Below are 18085 nucleotides of genomic sequence, written 5' to 3' on the forward strand. Positions count from 1 at the left end.
TCTTTGGCTGAAGGCATTGGTGCCTCTGTTTTAAGATGTGTCAGAATATTTATCAATTTTTTGGAGGATCGCATACCTTGTAAATACTCTTAGACATGTCTCCACTTTCCAAAATAATCATCAAGGGAATGAACATTCATTAGCTATGTGTTTACAGTAAGTGGATCACAAAATATTGGCAGGGCCCAGACGTTTGTGTGCCAGCTGACTTGGAAACTTTTGGTGGCTGAACCTTTCAGAGTGATTGGAATTAATGGGAAATGATTTCAGGGGCAGGACTCCTGTCTGAGTCTGTTATCAGCTGTAGAAGCAGTATCTTGCGAAGGTGAGTTAGTCACCAAGTACAGATAACTTCTCTGTGCCAATATGCTGTCATCAAGCTGAAGTATTCTGTTAAGAAAAATATCATCTTTATTGTGCAATGAACACAGTGTTTTCTCTCTGCTAAGCTGTTTACCTGAGACTTTTCTGCCCCTTCTGTTTCCACAAAAGACAAACTTGTCTGCCTGGCCTTCAGTGGGTACTGTATGTGCAAAACAGTTATTGCTTTCAAACTTGAACAGGTGCATTATTCCAGGTACGTGAGAAATCCTACAAGCCAACATTTCCTGGTGCACTGGCCTCAGCCAAAGGCATCATCTTCATGTGCAGCCTTTAGAAAGGCTCTTTGCTGGGGACAAACCCCCACAGGCCCCCAGCCCTCTCACTCATTCTCTTCCAGTGATGCATTCATCCTCAACTGAGACTTCTGCCACAGCTACTGAGGAACACAAAGGACCAAGAGGAAGCATAAGAGCATGTGAAATGGCAAGTCTACCTTCCTCCTTCCAGAAAGATTTCTTACTTCAGTGTGGCTGCAGTGGTGGATTCATTCAAGGATTCTTGCTCTCCTGTCCAGCATCCTCTGTTTCATCTTAGAAATTGTTTCCTATGCCAGCCATTCTTTGGGAGGAAAAACTGCCACCTGTAATCCAGCTGCTATAGCTACTCAATATACTGTTATTGCCTGTTCAAGTTATTTGATCTTTTTTTCTTCTGACATCTTCACTCTGATCCACCTTATTTTTCACTCCAGTTAACAATAATAGGAATTAGTAATGGAGAAATGAGCTCTTTACCCCTTATACTTTCTTGTGCCTTCCAGGCACAGTATGAGCTTGGTAATTCAGTTGCAACCTTGTGCAGGAGGGCAGAGTTAAAACCTGATTCAGAAGTCTCCAATTTTATTTTACTTTATTTTTTAACATTTCATTATAGCCCCATATGAGTATATGCCTGATAGAAAGCATAAATGCACAGAGCCAGATTTTCCTTGGAGGGCTCTATTCTGCATGAGGTGTTAAACAGCTGCACAACCACAATATCTGCCTGGAGAAGTCCCACTGCAATAAATGGAATTACCTGGATGGTGTAAATAAGAGCAGATTCCAGCCCCAAGGCTACTTGCAGTTATTTTGATTTTTATTGCTGTCCAACAGATGAATACTCTTTCCCACGACAATGTGCCAATAAAATAGCACTGTTGTTATGAGTCTGGTGTTTTTCTGCCTTAATTAATTGAAATTGTTATTAAAATTCAGTGGTCATCCAGACAATGCCAAAGTATTTGGGAAGCTTTTTTACTTCATTTTAATTATTGTCAGCGCTGTCCAAGGTATATGCTGTAAATGGAAAAAAGTGTAAAACCTTTTGTTCAAATCTCAAACTGAGAAAGCTTGCCTGATGCTGTAAATAATAATTTTAAAAAATCATGGCTACTTATTAATATAATGTATGGTCTCAGATTTCATCATGTGTGCTGCTGTGGTCTTCTCTTAAAGGAAATGATAACATGTCATCTGTATTTGCTAATTCATCTCTTTTTAGCTGGATTCAAAGCCTGATGATTCTCAGCTGTAAGGAAGTGTTTCTGTGACACAAACTCAATGTTTCTGGGTGTTGCATTTATTAGAGGAAATGCTCACTAGACACAAAAAATGACTTCAGGAGCTTTTCCAAAGTATCTTAGGGGAAAATCTTTAGTATTTTGTGTATTTATTCAGAAGAACACAAATGAGCACAAAAAAAAAAATACTGATTTTTGTTATTCTCTTTTGGTATCAGGTACATGCAGTGTACAATGTGAAGGAAGGATACATGTATTTTAAAGCTGAATGTCCAGGGGTAGTTTAGATTGTGCTGATTTTGGTGATATGAAAGCAGAGAAACATCCTGGCCCCAAATGGTCTTGTTTCAGAAATGTGAGTGGGAAGAAAATTGGGCCAGAGGTTTCAGCTGGCTTTTCTTAACCTGTACTTCAGTGTTTGCATGCTTAGGTGTCTTTCCATTAAAGTAGCAGGGATACTCCAAGGTAAGCTAATTTCAGAATGCTGGAGGCTTTGTATTTTTTGGCAAGTCTGCATTTCATGGATAATAAGCTTTCCTCAGGCTTTCATTTTTTGGCTGTGAAGGTGATTCATCCAAAAGAGAGCCCTGCTAGTAGTGTGTGGAAATCGGCTTCAGAGCTCATTGGCACTGGGCACTTCAGACAAGCTTTTCGTGTGTGAGGAGCTGATCTGCTTATGGCCTGCACAGCTGCTCCCGACTCCCTGTGCAAATATAAGAAAGGTACAGGTTTGGTGCTGACAGGCAGCAGGGGATGATGCTGAAGCTGCTGCCTTGGTTTCTCTGACTGGGGACATGACAGTTTCCCAGTCTTTGCAGAGACTGTGTGAAGTTGTTCAGTATTTGTAAAGCCATATGGGGAGGCACATTCCCACCCTCTACCAGGCAGAGGAGCATTAAGAGGCTCTCAGTAAGCCTAGGAGTCCTATGCAGTGTGAGGAGGCTGGGCTATAAAAAGATGTTCAGTTGGAGTGGAGTGGGAGAGCAGAGAGGGTTCTGCAGATTGGGCCCTGTGTTTGAAGTGCAGTCCTGAGACTACCAGGCAGCAGAAGCTGTTCTCTGAAGGGTGAGCAAACTGTTGTTAATTCCACTGCTTGTGTGGGAGCTGATGGGGATTGTGCTTGGTGGTGGGCAGTGGTGGGGCTGAGGAGGACACTGGATTTTATACCCTCAGGTATGCTAGGTGAAGCTGTGGTGCTTCTTGGGTAGATGAAACTATTTGCAGGATGTTTGTCAGAGTTCTGTGAGTGGTTGTCCAGATATGGGGCAAACTGAGCAGAGACATGGAGTGTTTTGGCTCAGATGTAGGAGTGAGGATAGTTATGTATCTTTCAAGAGTAGCTGGATGCCAGAAGTGGTGGCATTGCTGTTAAAGAGCTCTTGAGCACTTAGCTGAAAGAGCTCGTGCCTCTAGAAGTGAGACCACAGGCAGATGCAGCCTGATCCTGTGTCACTGGGGCTGAAACATCTGATTCTGACTGTACCGGACCTGATCTATGTCTATGTACTATTGCTTTGCTTGAGTTTCCAATGATTCCAGTAGTTGGCTTGGGAAGGGTGTTGTTGCAAGGGTTAGGAGGCCTGGTGGATCTGAGCCGAATCTGAGAGGTCAGTTTGCTTGCTGTGTGCTCCTTGGCATATCTCATATTTTTCATGTTATCTGGAGTTTGCCATTGCAGGGTTTTTGTTAGGGGAGATATCTCTTTCCTTTGTTATTCTTGCTATAAATTATACTGTTTATTGCAATATGTAACTACAAAGATATACAATTACACAATCTGTCTTCCTACTTTAAAATAGTAACCCTCCGCCATGAAGCTGCTTACAGAAAAATGAACTTTGCATGGCAGATCTTTTCCTAAAGAAAGCTCAGTTATTTCTAAGATGTGTGTCCTTTTAAAGTTGTCAAGAGCTAGGGTAATATTAAATACATACAAACAAATGTGTACTCAATTTGATACTTGAGTGGCTGGTTGTGTACTGAAGTAATGCTATGAAATATAAGCGTGGAAAGGCAAATTGACTTTGACATGTTAAACATGTTGGATAAAAACTGATCAGGGCTGTAGAGAGTTCTGCTAATAGCAGAGGGTAGCATTATGAATAATCAGTCTTGTTTCTAGATAGCAGCTTAATTGTTAGGCAGAGTAAATGATTTTGCTCTCAAATATACAGTTGCTGCACTTTTTTTATCTCTCTCTCTAACACTGGTTGAAAGCCCTGGTGAATTTTACTTGATTCCCCCACATGGTAAAAATTTGCAATGGTATGAAAGTTATGAGAGAACACTTCTACTTAAAGGAAAGGTTGAAATGATAAATGAATTAATTGACAGGCAGATGAAAATAAGTCTTCTGGTCATCTGAAAAAATGATCTGTTATAAATACAGCTGTAGTAGCTTTTAGCAAATACTAGACTAGTGTGAAAAAATGTGTTTGGACTAACTTCTTGTAGCTCTGCAAACACACAGTGCAGGCTCCAGCATTTGGCTTCCTCTTAGCTGAAGGGTAGAATGTATTATATTCAGAAAGAGGTTACCAGTTTGCAGTCCTTTTATTTTTCATTGCAAGTTTAGTCTCTTGTCCTTCAATCCCATAGGATCTTCCATGTTCTTGTGAACACCTTGAAGTCAATACATACTTGTAGGAGACTCTAAAACCCTGTAATGCTTTTGTGTCATCCACTTCTTCCACTGCCTGTTGGTGGCAGTCACCTCCTGGGGTCTCAGGCTCTGATTGCTTGAGCAAGGAAGGAATTTCCCAGCTGTCATGACCAAGCCAAGAAAATAAGTTAATCTCACCTTTGTAACAAGTCCCAGCCTGCAACAGGAGCTGGGATGACTGAAGTCTGTAGTCCGTAGAGTTGGAGATGGCAAATCTGGAACAGGCTCAGGGAAGAATGTTTGCAGATGGAGGGAGGCAGGAATGGAGTTTATACTGGTGCCATTCTGGCTGCTGGAGTTGTTTTAGAGGACATGGTAGTTTTACGGAAACTTTCTACTTCTGCCTTTCTCCCTGGAGAGAGCAACCCAGTCTTACTGATCTGTATGATATTGGGATACTGTCTCTACTACAGTTCTGTGCATACTTTGGATAATCCTTGGAGTTTTTTAAACTCTTTGGACAGAAGGTGTTGAGAGTATTGTCTCTGTTCCAGCTGAGAAGAAGAAGATGGACATTTCTTACTTCCTTTCCATTAAAACTCTTTCCTTCTGTCTTTCAAATTTCAAACATTTCCCAGTCTGTTTTTCTGGCTGTTCTTGTATCTCTCTTCTACCATCTATAAAGCATGGCTTGTTTATAATTCTGTCTTCCTTATTGTTTGAGAACAAGACTGGACACAACCAAAATTCCCCATGGCATCCCCCAAGACACAGCCTCCCTGCTCAGTGCTTGTAATCCTTTGTTTATGTTATTTCAGCCAATTCTCGATTAAGGATCATGTGACAGTGTTTATATTCAAACTGAATGCAATTAATAAGTGTCAAGACATCATGAAATGCTGTGTGAGTTGTGTGCTAAAAGACAAATATTCTATATCTAGGCCTTTCCCTTCAGGCACTAATTAGATAATATATGTTTGAAAGGGTTGAGTCTGTCAGTCAAGCCATATATCTGTAAATCCATGTTGAAATTCATATGGCAACACTCATCAAAACACTTAAACGTGCGCTTAAGTTTTTTCTGTGTTCAATCAAGTACATAAGCATGTGCTTAAGATTTGGGTCTCCAGGCAGACCCAGCGAGATTAATGAGGGAAATGTTTCTCATCTCTATGCACCAGATCTCCATCTTGCTACCAGGAAAACTGCAGCCTTCATTTACCAAGACCAGACCCATTCTGAATTTGAAACTTCAATAGATATTTAGTGTTCTTACTTAAAGCATTGGAGTTTTTAAACATAGTGCTTGGGATGCAGTTACTTTCCTGTCTTCTAGAGGCAGTTGAGGTCATTTATGGCAAGTAATAGAACTCATCAACAAAACCTTATCATTGACTCTGTTTCATGTCCAGGGCTATTTGTGACAGTCTTTTCCATTGGTCCCTTAATAGTTCATCTTGAAGTCAGTGTGGCCTTTACTAAATTTTAGTACATGGCCTTTTCAATCCCCTGAGCTGGAAAATAAGAAGCCCTAAGACACAGCACAGCCTGTGTCACTCAAACTTCTGACACTGCAAATTTGCAGAGGACTTCTCAGTTCCCAGAAGAATTTGGGCATTTACCTGGCAGCAAAGTATCAAAGGACCTTTAAATATTGCCTGTATGGCAAGGAAAGAACAGCCTTGAGTCACTTAAGAGCAAACCTGTCTCTTCTAGGGGTAGTTAGTTCTGCTGGTGCTCCTGGCTGGCTTAGATAGGCAGTCTCTGACATGGCTGTGTAGATGGTGGGCAGTTTGGTAGGGATGCCCACAACATCCTGCTCTTTGGCAGAGGCTGCCCTTTTGTTGTTCACAGAACAATGTCTTCCTGGCTATAACTGCTACCATCTCACTTATGTGCGTATTTTTTTGGCCTGAAACCTCTTTTCCTCCAAAAAAGTGCAGGCTATAAACAACCAACATTTTTCAGGAAGGAGAGAGTAAGAAGTAAGAAGTGAAATAGGTTCAAGCAGGTTGAGATAAATTTAGCTATTCTAGAGGACAAAAATGGAAATGAGAGTTTGTCTGGGTATAGTGTTAGAATGAAGCTGTAGGAATTTGCTTCTGCTTTCCAGTAGTTAGTATTTCTCCCAAAGAGTATTGGGGACCAAAATGTGTAATGGGTAGATCTGAAAGCACATTTCAGATCTTCTTGCTAGTCCTTTGCAGGGACTGTCTGTACTGCCCCAGGGTGCTGGCATGATAGTCCTGAAAGAATGGGTGGTTTAAAGCCTGAGGGAGAGGAGGCTTGCATCTTCTAGAAGTCTTTTATTAAAAACTCAAAGAGAAAAATGTATTTATGTGATACAGTACTATGCTGTGAGCAAGTCAGGGTCAAAGTGAGAGTTCAAGAAGCCATCAAGTGAGTCCAGAGTGTAGTTATGAAACAAGAAGACCTTGGTTCCTTGCCTGGCTCATGCATCCTGATATGAGGCAGTGGAGTTTGACCCAAAGCATATTTTAGTCAAGGTAAGCCTTTCTGTGAGCTCTGAGCAAGTCCTCGGGGCCATACTTGGCTTTGAGGTGTCTGCGAGTGCCCCAGCATGCTCAGAAGAGATGTTGTTTTGTTCAGTTGAGAGCTGTTAGCAACAGGGGTGGATGCCAAACTACCAAAAACCCTTATGGCTGGGAAATAGGCAGTCAGCTGGCAAAGGCCTATGAATACGTGCAAATTTTAGCTTTGGTTGAATCTGTTCTGTTTGGAGGCAGGCCCATCTCATGTGATGGTGAGTAACCCAATATGATTTTCCTGGCAAGTGGCGACTCGATGCCAGCATTATGAATAATCCAGGGCAAAGCAAGGTCAAGTGTTCAGGTAACACAGGTGTTCTTAAATAATACATAGACCATGAATAGCTTTTGGGATTTTTCACCTTCTTCTCCTCCCGCTGGTTTTCTGTTGTGTTCATACAAGATCTCCCAGCTTCCAGGCCTAAATCCTGGGAGCTGAAAGCAGCCTTCTTGATTATGCACAAATGGATTGTTAAAATGGATTGGAGGCCACTATTCTGTCAATTACACTCTATGAAAGATCATGGCTTCAGGGCCTATCACTTGATGTGAAAAGGTGGACTGACTGTTGAGGTGATGCATGCAAGGAGGAAACCCTTATTCTGTATCCCCTGCACTGAATTTCATGATCAGCTTCTAGAGGGATTTATGTTTTCCTGCTGCAAAACCCATGGTCTGTGGTGGTCTGCCTTGGTTTCCTGAGCCTTTCCATGTCTTCACATTCTCCTTTCAACATATGTTTGGGATAATTCCATCATTAAGCAAAAATCAGGATCTGGGCAAAGTGAGAGACTGTGAAGTCATTTGTCGGAACATAGGCTGCAATGACAGCCAGGAAGATGATTCTACTTCTTTCTTGTTTGTTTTTAATAAGCTCAGCCTTTATAGAGTCCATCAGACCCAAAAGAAGTTACTGAGTTCTGAGAAGGAAATGTTGATTTGGGCTGAATTGCATTGGGAAATGGAGCTGCTGTAGAGCAGAGGAGCTGGGACAGAAAAAGAGAGGTTGGTTCTTGAGTTGAACAAATTCTTGGAATCCAAAATTTGCAGAACTTTTCTATTCCATAGGGAATAGTGGAAAGTGTGAAGCTTCCATTTGTTCCTCAGGTGAGTTAAGGGCTTACTGTACTTACTCTTCCTTTTTCTCTTCATCTTTTTCCCGTTCTTCTGTCCCTTCTATGCTATCTCATGAGTCAGAGTGGGTGTATCACATGTAATTAGTCTACATTGCTGTTCATGTTGAGGCAGCTACCTTACACAACTGTCTTTCATCAAGAAAAATCTGCCAACTGAGTGACCTGCAGCACATTGCCAGGTGACCTATTCCACTTCAGAGGCTGCTGTGCAGTTTGATGCTGGTTGGATTAGGAAGTGTGACCACAGTAATTAGCAGGAAGTCTCTGGATCTGGATGCAGCACATTAAATGCAGTCTGGCCCTTGGAAAAATCTGACCTTGCTAAATGAAGAGTGGGCAGGCTGGGTTGGGGTGCAGAGATGAGATGGGCAGGAGAAGATGTGAGAGATGAATTTAATGTCACAGAGCTTCTCATGGGCTGGGGATGGACATGCTTTTTTCAGAGGCTGCAAAAAGAATTGCTTGCAGCAATGTGTCAGAGAAAGGGTTAGAATGAGTTAAAATGGATTGACTTTTCTCCTCCAGCACACACGTGCTCCTTAAATACCAGGGGAGTACAAAGGGAGCAAGTCTTTAAAAAAAGATTTGTTCTATAGACTGCAAAGATGTATGATTACTAGCAGTCCTACAATTTATGGCAGGCAAATGTGCATGTGGGGCTTTTATGATGTGCAAGTAAAGCAAAAAGATAGAGGGAAGGAAAAGGCGTACTCTCCAAATGCCCATCTTTTCTATCAACAAATGTTGCCTTAGAGGCAAAAGATTGGGTGTTTCTTTTTCACTTGGTGTTCTGTGTGCTTGTATTAGTCACACCCATTTATTTTTGGCATAATTCATGCACTATTTGAAACTTGGCAAGAGTAGGGATGTTATGGCCAACAGTCAGTCTTGCTTCAGGAGTTTCTATGAATATGAATGCCTGAAGTTCACATAAGCTTACTCTGTTGCTATAGCAACAGATTTGTTGTGAAATCCTTGTATTTTAAAGGCTAGATCCTGTAAATTAACTTCATTTTCACTAGGATGTGTGATGCTAGTGATTTGTACATGTATTGTTTTCAGTTGCAAATATTAGGGGAATGGGTAAATGTGAGGATTTAATGAAATTAGCTCTAATCACAAACAATTCCAGCACTTAAGAACAAAGTAAACTAGTTTTGTGTGCCATCCAGAGAGGGGCTGAGTGTCCCCAGCTCAAGCAGAGTTCAGAAGGAGTTGGAGTTGCTGAATAATACAGCTCAAGGTGCTGCAGAATGGTGCCTTACATAAATGGCTTAGTCCCTGCTGAGCATCTGTCACCGACAGGGATGTGTTCAGTTGTAAAACAACACACTAGGAAGTGTCTCATAGAAGCAGAGGAGAGTAAAAACCTGCTGGACTTTTTATTTTTATTTTTATTTTTATTTTTATTTTTATTTTTAAGGGGAGTATTAAAATATGCTTTAACTTTTTTTCTTGCTCAAGGATGTTTGAGTCTCATTTGACAATGAGCCCTGTCCAGGCAAACCCCTGCACTCAAGTCCATATGTTCTGTGTGGAAAACGGGGTCATTGCAGGTTCAGGGTCTTAGTGTGTCTTCATGAAGGGCCATCAAATAAACATAACAAACTAACTTGGGAGTGGAGAGGAAGTAGGAGCTATTTTTTATTTTTATTTTTTAATTCCTGCTGTTTTCTTTCAGTGGACTAATCATGTAATGTAACTTTAATAAGTCGACAACCCAAACACCAACCCCTCCCTCCACAAATGGGTTTTCCAGATAGGTGGGATCCTTTCTGATGAGATAGTGGAGCCCAGTTTTCAGTTTGTAAGTCCCTAAGCCTCCCAGTGTTTGCAACTGTTGAAGTAAATGGAACCCTACTCAGATTGTAAGGTTAAACCTCTGTTTGAGCCTCTTCAGGGTCGGTCCAGGAATGACTTACACCAACCTCCTAAAAAGGGAAAGGAATGCCAAATTAATGGCTTTTCTTACTCTTTGACTTGGGTGCCTCTGGTGTTTCAGGGACTTATAGGTTTATGGGATGCTGGGTCATTCCCATTCTGCTAGCAGAAGTGTGCTAGGGAAGGGGGAAAGACTCTGCAGGCCAAATGACCTTACAGCAGTAGTTTAAGAGGATAGTTCTCATTATGGAAGTGAGCTGACTTGCAAAACTATATTTTTATACAAAGCTGGTTTTGGTTAGACCGGTACGTAAAAGTATCTGAAACACAAAACTTTGATTTTGTGGTTGCAGTCTTTAAATATTTAAAAATGACCAAAATACTTTTAAGATTTGTTTCATCTTTACTTAAAAACTGCTTCCCCAATTCATGTCAAGTTTCACTTTTCATGCTGATTTTTCAGTCAAGGATAAAATAAAGATGTGAGATTTTGGAGTGGAAAAAAGAGGGTGCTGGTGGCAAGAGGATAGGCTTAAGAATCTCTGAAAACTTTTTTTTTTTAAATACATTTTTGCTGAAGGTTGTGCAATAACCACATGCAATAAGCAATGTGCAGTCTTGCCAAAGCAATTATCTGATTTGCCTTCTAGAGTACAAAATGAACCTATTGGCAAATTCAACAGCAGTCCAAAGTACCAGTGACGTTTTTTCAATGACAGGATGGTGGGTTGCAATAATTTGTCTTTTGTAAGGATTGCAGCTTTTCTTGTAATAAAGGATGGATATGAACTATATTTTAAGGACAACCAGAAGCTTTCTAGGAACAAGATGGGCACCTGATAATTAAAGAAATACATGAATGAAGTGAAGTATGTGCAATTCTTAATTCATACAAAGACTCCTGAGCAGTTTCTCAGGGCACATTTGGAGCCAGAAAGGGAAATTACAGATGAATCACAGTCACTGATAGTTTTTCTTGTCATCCCTGAGGTCAGTGAGTATGTATGTCTGTACTGCAGAGCTTCAGTATGCTGCAGAGCTCAGAGGTACACACATCTTGCTGAAGTCACCCTGAGACTCACCTCCCTTCTGTCCATCTCCTGTCTTGTTAAGCTGTGACCCGTCATCTGACACACATTTCCTGGATAAGCAAGTATCAGGTTCACTTCTCACCTGGCCACTGCCTATGGGGACTGTTCTGCTGGACTAGCTCCATACTTCTTTTTTACATCTTTCCCATGGAAAAGATCATAGAATTATAGAATCATAATCATGGAATGGTTAGGTTTTGGAGGCACCTTAAAGATCATCTCATTCCAACCCAACTGTCATGGATGCCTTCCATCAGACCAGGTTGCTCAGAGCTCCATTCAGGCTGGCCTTGAACATGTCCAGGGAGGTGTCATTCATAACTTCTCTGGGCAACTTGTTCCAGTGACTCACCACTCTCATAGTAAAGAATTTCTTCCTAATATCTAAACCTACTCTCAGTTTTATGCCATTTTGCCTTGTCCTGTCACTACATGCTCTTTTAAATAGCCTCCCTCTGCCTTTCTTGTGGACTCCCTTCAGGTATTCGAAGGCCACACTTAGGTCACTCCAAAGACTTCTCTTTTCCAGGCTGTACAATCCCAATCCCAATCCCAATCCCAATCCCAATCCCAATCCCAATCCCAATCCCAATCCCAATCCCATTCTCTCAGCCTTTCTTCATAGCAGAGTTGCTCCACCCCCTATAATCATCTTGGTGTCCTGCTCTGGACTGGTTCCAACAGGTCGATGTCCTTCCTGTGCTGGGGGCCCCAGGTCTGGGTACAGCACTGCAGGTGGGGTCTCACCAGAGTGAAGCAGAGCAGCAGAATCCACCCTCACCTGCCACCCACACTGCCTTGGATGCAGCCCAGGGCACATTTGGCTTTCTGGGCTGCTATTGCACATGGCCAGGGCATATCCAACCTCCTATCCACCCAAGGCTGCTTTCCTTCTGTACAGCCTCCAGCCTGGACTGGTACTGGGGGTTGCCCTGACTCAGGTACAGCACCTTGCACTTGGTCTTACTGAATCTCATGAGATTCCAATGGGCCCAATTCTCAAGTTTGTCCAGGTCCCTCTGGGCCCCACCACTCAGCTTGGTGTCATCTGCTGAGGATGCACTTGATCCCTTCGTCCATGTCATTAATGAAGATATTGGTCCCCATATGGACCCCTGAGAGACACCACTTGTCCCTGATTCTGAGACATTGACCCTCTATATGCAAACATCCAACCACTTTCTTATCCATCCAAGAGTCCACTCATCAAATCCACCTCTCTCTGTTTTAGAGAGAAGGGTGCTGTGGGAGACCATGTCAAGGGCTTTACAGAAGTCCAGATAAATTACACCTGTAATTCTTCCCTTGTCCATTGATGTAGTCACTTCATTCTAGAAGGCCACTGGGCTGGTCAGGCAAGACTTGCCCTTGGTGAAGCCATTCTGGCTGTTCTGGATCACCTCCTTGCTCTCTATGTGCCTTAGTAGGTTTTCTCAGAGTATCTGTTCCATGATCCTCCCAGGCACAGAGGTGAGGCTTACAGGTTTGTATTTCCCAGGGTCCTCCAGTATACGTTTTTTAAAGATAGATTTTCCCCTTTTCTGAGGTTTCATCTGTCTGCCATGGCTTCTCAAATATCATGGAAAGTGGCTTGGTAACTACACCAGTCAATTCCTTCAGGACCCTGGAACACTCATTGGGTTCCATAGACCTAATGATGTTTCCCTCCTTTTCTGTTTATGTGCAGTGGCTCTGTGCAGGAGAGAGTTCTCATCCAGAAACATCCTAGAGAGTGCCAGAAAGGGGGACAAAAAGAGAAGCTACCTGCCTCTGGATACAGGAAGAAGGCAGATAGTGAAACTCAGAGAAGAATCCCAAGGCATCCTTTGCAGTGTTTATTGCTTGTGAGAGCAGGCTGAGAGTTATTCCTTGCTGTGCTTCCAGAGCAGGAGCATTTGGTGCATTGAGTGAGAACCAGAGAGGATTACTAGTTGAGCCCTTTTCTGGGGCAGACTGTTCCATTATGGTGTGTTGGTTAGGTTTTTGCACACACAGAGAAACTGTGAGCTTTCCGAGGTGAGGATAATGGCCTTCCTTTGAAATGTCTTTCTGGGCAGCCCGACCACACTCCCTCAAAGATGGCATATGAAATTTCTGTCTCCTCTAAAGGAAACAAACACAATGAGGCTTCAGTACAATGACAAATTACTGTTGGGATCAGGAGGCAGGCAATGCTCTGCATGTTATAATGTGGTGTAAGTAGCTCTACTGGCTCCTATCTCCAGCTTGTTTTGACATTTTCTGGCAAAGAAGCAGGCTGTTGCTCCTCCTTCCTCCTCTTTCACATTATTTGTTTTGTATGTTTAATTGGCAAATTGGAGCAAGTGTGGAAGCTTGGATGGTTGTTTTGCCCAGAGCTTGGCTTTTTAACAAACATCTGGCCCCAGCTCCAGACCCAGATAGTTTGTTCTGGACACTTGAAGGAAATGCATACTTTACAAGTGGTCCATTGAATGTCACTATGATGCTCTGCAGAAATGCAGCTCTAATGAGGTTTGTCTGGCTGTAAACAACATGAACAGAAAGCAGTTTGGAATTGTCTTTTTTTTTTTTTTTGTTTTTTTTTGTCTTTCCAGTTTGGGATACTGAGCTTGTCTCTTATTCTAACTTAATTTCATAAGCACAGAGAGGTATCTTGTCTTCACTTACTTGTTTGGATGACCAGGGAAGTAATATCTGTTTAATGTGCTTGGTAGATTTAGCTTATAAATTTATTTTTATTTTGGGACAGAGAAAACTCCATGGGAAGTAGAGTGGACTGTAGTGCTAGAAAAGGTACTGCTGGCTTCTCTGTTTATGATGCTATGAGTGTAAAGAATAATATTATTGAGGACTTGCTGTTACTGGACTTCTGAGGGTATTAACCCTCACTGTACTTCATTATCCTCTGAGAGAGAGATGAAAAGGCTTCCCTAAGGTTTGCAAAAATGGAGAAGTTGAGCAGTAAGAGGTACTATATTCCCTTGTGCTGCTGTCTTACCAAGCAAGATGAAGCAGAGTACAAGGAATAACTGAAAAGAAGTGATCAAGAGCAAATGGACTGAGAACACAATGCCCATAATTAGTGAGACAAGTTGTTTTTTCTTTTCACATGACTGTTACTGCTAATGAGAAGAGTTATGTTCTCCACTTCTTGAATTACAAGTTTTAGGGCAGGAGAAGCAGCTAAAAAGTACTAATCAGTGAGCAAAGGGAGAGAGATGTTGTCTATCTTAGGTGATATAGGCTTCTTTTCTTTCTGAATTCAGACTTCTGAATTGAATTCTGTGTTTATAGTGCTGGGACAGAAGAGGTGTGCAAGGAAACAGAGTCAGCAGCTGAAGTGCATAGCCAGGAGTCAGTTCCCTGTACCTGGCCTCTAAACACTGGGAGGACGTGGCTACAGGAGTCATGGAGTGAGGTGTGTGACCTGTGATGATTCCAGGTAGAGCCACTGATGTTCCCAGTTAAGAAATGTGCTATCCCAGGTGCCCCTTTGCAAGGTACATAGTTGTGTTGCCTGAAGGAGTCTCCCCTCTCAGCTTCCCATCAGTTTGATACCTGTGGGCAAAAACTCCTTTCCTTCCCATCCCATCTGCTGCCTGAAGCATATGTGTGATCACTGCCTTGGTCTAAGTCCAAGCAAACCCACTTAGATTTACTCTAAACTGTTCAGTTAAGCAATTGTTGACAAGGCTCATCCCTCTAACTTGGGTCATTTTTTACTAGGGTTTGCTGTTGGATTATTTAGCCTGACTTGTTTAGAATAGAACTTTAGTGTGGCATGACCTTCTCACTCTTACTGTCTTCTAACAAAGGTAGAAGGGTGGGCAGTAACTGAAGTCATCCTTCTGTGATCAGAAGAGGGCATATGGTGCAGTAGCAGTTATACCCATTGCTCCTCTATAGAAGTGTCAGTATTAAGGGTGTGTGCAGATTTTACTTTTGTTAGTTTATGAAATAAAGCCCACAAATAAAGAAATTGAGACAAAGGGTGTCAACCAGGTTGGGGAATAATACATTAAATCATGTCTGACCTGTGGTAAATATGCATGTACAAGTGCTTTGTCCCTGAGCTGTACTTGGAACATAGCTAATTTCTGTTGTTGATAGTGAATCTGATTCAGATGAGTTGAAGTCCTGCCTCAGATTCTGTATCTGTGCATGGGTAATTACCACAGTCAAGCTGATGCTCAAGGTCTAGAAAATGTGTCTGATACCTGAGACTCACTCATCGTACAAAAATTGGGAAATATCTGTGGCAGGCAAGCTATCTTTTTGCTGTACTTAATAGCAAATATTAAGTCCTCAGTCCTAATGGATGATTGCTCTCATTGGAGCATGGAGACAGCACTTTGGAATTCCAGTTACTGTTCTCCTGGAAGCATAGAGAACCATGGCCATCAAAACCATTTAGTCCCTGTTGCATTTTGCAGAAGGATATACTTCTGATCCTTGTGGAATTTTTCTCCATGCAAGGAGACAAGTCCTGGTGACAGCTCTCCCCCAGCCTATCCAGTAATGCAGAAACCTGTTTCTAATCTGGAAGGACTGCTGGAAGAGTTCCACTCATGGGATTTCAAATTTCCCATTTGTCCAAGAGAAGAATCCCTTCAAATTCTTCATTGGTGAAACCTCAGCCACAGTGTAAGTAGGGAACTTTATCACTTGGAAATATGATGCTGGAGAAATCCATCTTGACCAGGTAAGGTGTGTTATGTTCTGCACACAAGTTTACAAAATGGCACTTAAAATTCTTTACAACCTCAAGAGCACTTTGCAAGCCTTGACTAAACCTGGAAATACTCCTTTCTGCTGTGAGATACCAAAGTAGGTGGTACAATTCCACACATAAAACTAGGAAGATGACCTTCATGTAGTTAAGTGGGTTGACTCCAGGCCACACAATGCAGATACAGACCTTTGGTCTTGCTTCTATGTTTAAGCACACCCTTCAAATTGGTATTTCAGCCTGCAGCTTGAAGCATGTCAGGATTGCAGGTGAGAGACCACGGCTGCAGGAAAAGTCAGAGTTCTGCAAGATGCAGTTTGTAATAAAAAAACAGTCACAGTCCCATTGAATACCATCCTGTCCTGTTCAGACCACAAAAAGCCAAGTTTTTCATCCAAGCCTGTATCCATGACTGATTTGAAGAAGTAAAAGCCTACTGTATCCTGCTATATAATAAGCCTCCAGCTGGACTCTAATTAGGCAAATGCTATTACATATCAGCCTAGAAATTTGGGCTCAGTGTGGATTCAGTTCTTTTCCCATAGAAGCCGGATGAAGTGACATCTCTGGTTTCAGGTTGGCTCAATGTCTATGTCTTTTGGGGCTGAATCACAATTTCAGACATTAGAAAAACCCTTTTTTGACTGAATTTTTTCGGTGACACCATTTCTGTCTGTAATCAGTGTAAAATATAAGAGGAAACAAAACAACTTTGGCTCCTTATTAATTTTTTCCCCCCCAGAGAATGGAGGAATCTGGGCACATCAGCTGTCTGGCCTGGAAGCAGCTGGCGGCTTTTCAAATACACGGACGTCTTTCCAGTTTTCGAAGAAGCCGTGTGTGGGTTGGAAGGAGAGCAGACTGCCTCCGACTGATAGATGAGCTTCGGAAATTCTGCCCTTGTTTTTAGATATTTTCAAATATTTGGAGAACAATATTAAAATAAATGACTGACAAAATGATGATTACTCTTTTCAGTATTTCCATGGTTGCACAATAAGGACAGCACATGAAGAAAGAGCTGAAAGTTACATTATCATTGTAGGAGCAGCAAAAGTGTCAACATTGATTTAAGAACAAAGTCACACAGACGATTTTATTTGTTCCTGATCCTCCTCTGCGATACTTCAGTCTGTTTACACAGTGTTACCCAGACTGACATTTCCTATGTGTGTCCAAATTAGTTTAATTTAAAATTGCAATGCATATTGAAGACAGAGAATTACAGCTCATGTGCAGTAATCTTCCAGAAATTCACCATTGCTACTGATTAGCTTTTATTAACACCACTAACTACTGAATTCAGACAGAATGTTATTTCAGATCACATTAAACTGATGATGAGTGCAACATTTCTATTGTTTGGAGCTGACACAGATCCAGTGGAAAAATTATTCCCTGAGAGGTATAGATGGATTTTTCAGCAAATCAGAACATAAAATGCATTTGTTTTAGACTCAATATTCTAGACCAAGAAAATACTCTGAACTGTGTCACACTGTATTTTAAAAAAGGTATGTTTCCAAAATCAGGGGGGAAAAGTATTCTGGATAATAAATAAATCCTTTCAGCTTCAAAGAGTCCACTGTGGTAAGGATGAATGAAAACACAGAGTTTAGGAATATGAGGAAAGTGGTTTAAGTAACAAGACTGAATAGCAAAGCCCATCAAAGCCATTAAGGCATAAACCAACAGATTTTAAAAAGTGAGAGTTGAAGATTATTTAGCATGGTGTGGAGGCTTTGCAGAACCCATTTCAAATGAGGATGGAACAAAAGAATGAGCAATTGCAGCTTTAGGGGAGATTTATTTCAGTGGAAGGGAAAACACTTGCTCTCTGATACCAATTAACCAACAAGAGGACAGCGTCACAAGCCCCTGATATTAAAAATGTAAATCCCAAGCCCAAGGGTGCCTGAAATGCAGGTCATACAATTTGAGGAGAGAATGCATAAAGAGATAACGAGACTCATATTCAGACCACATCGGCTGCCTGATTATCTCCTTGCCTTCTGCCTATTCTGCTGGTTTCCAACAGGGGAGTGTCAGCAGAGAGGCACAGGAGGCTCCACAGGATCACCTTGGGAAGTGGGTTGAAGTTGATCAACTGTGTGTCACAAAGGTTAGGAAAATGGAAGATTAAAACCTGATATGGTACTGGGAGGCAAACAGGTGAGGGAGAAGCAACATAAAGGAGCTGTGGCACAGATTTTGCACCCTGGGGCTTTGT

General features: G+C 41.8%; 1 long non-coding RNA gene across 1 annotated transcript; it reads left to right on the plus strand.

Annotated features, from left to right (window-relative positions):
• Positions 1-12834: 12834 nt before the first annotated feature.
• Positions 12835-16814, plus strand: LOC111926688 (uncharacterized). Its single transcript, XR_002863125.2, has 3 exons — positions 12835-13051; positions 14421-14544; positions 16598-16814. It is a non-coding gene; the product is annotated as an uncharacterized LOC111926688 (long non-coding RNA).
• The last annotated feature ends 1271 nt before the right edge of the window (positions 16815-18085 follow it).

The sequence above is a fragment of the Cyanistes caeruleus genome, chromosome 2 (genome assembly GCF_971803275.1).
Source record: "Cyanistes caeruleus chromosome 2, bCyaCae1.hap1.1, whole genome shotgun sequence".
Taxonomy (NCBI): domain Eukaryota; kingdom Metazoa; phylum Chordata; class Aves; order Passeriformes; family Paridae; genus Cyanistes; species Cyanistes caeruleus.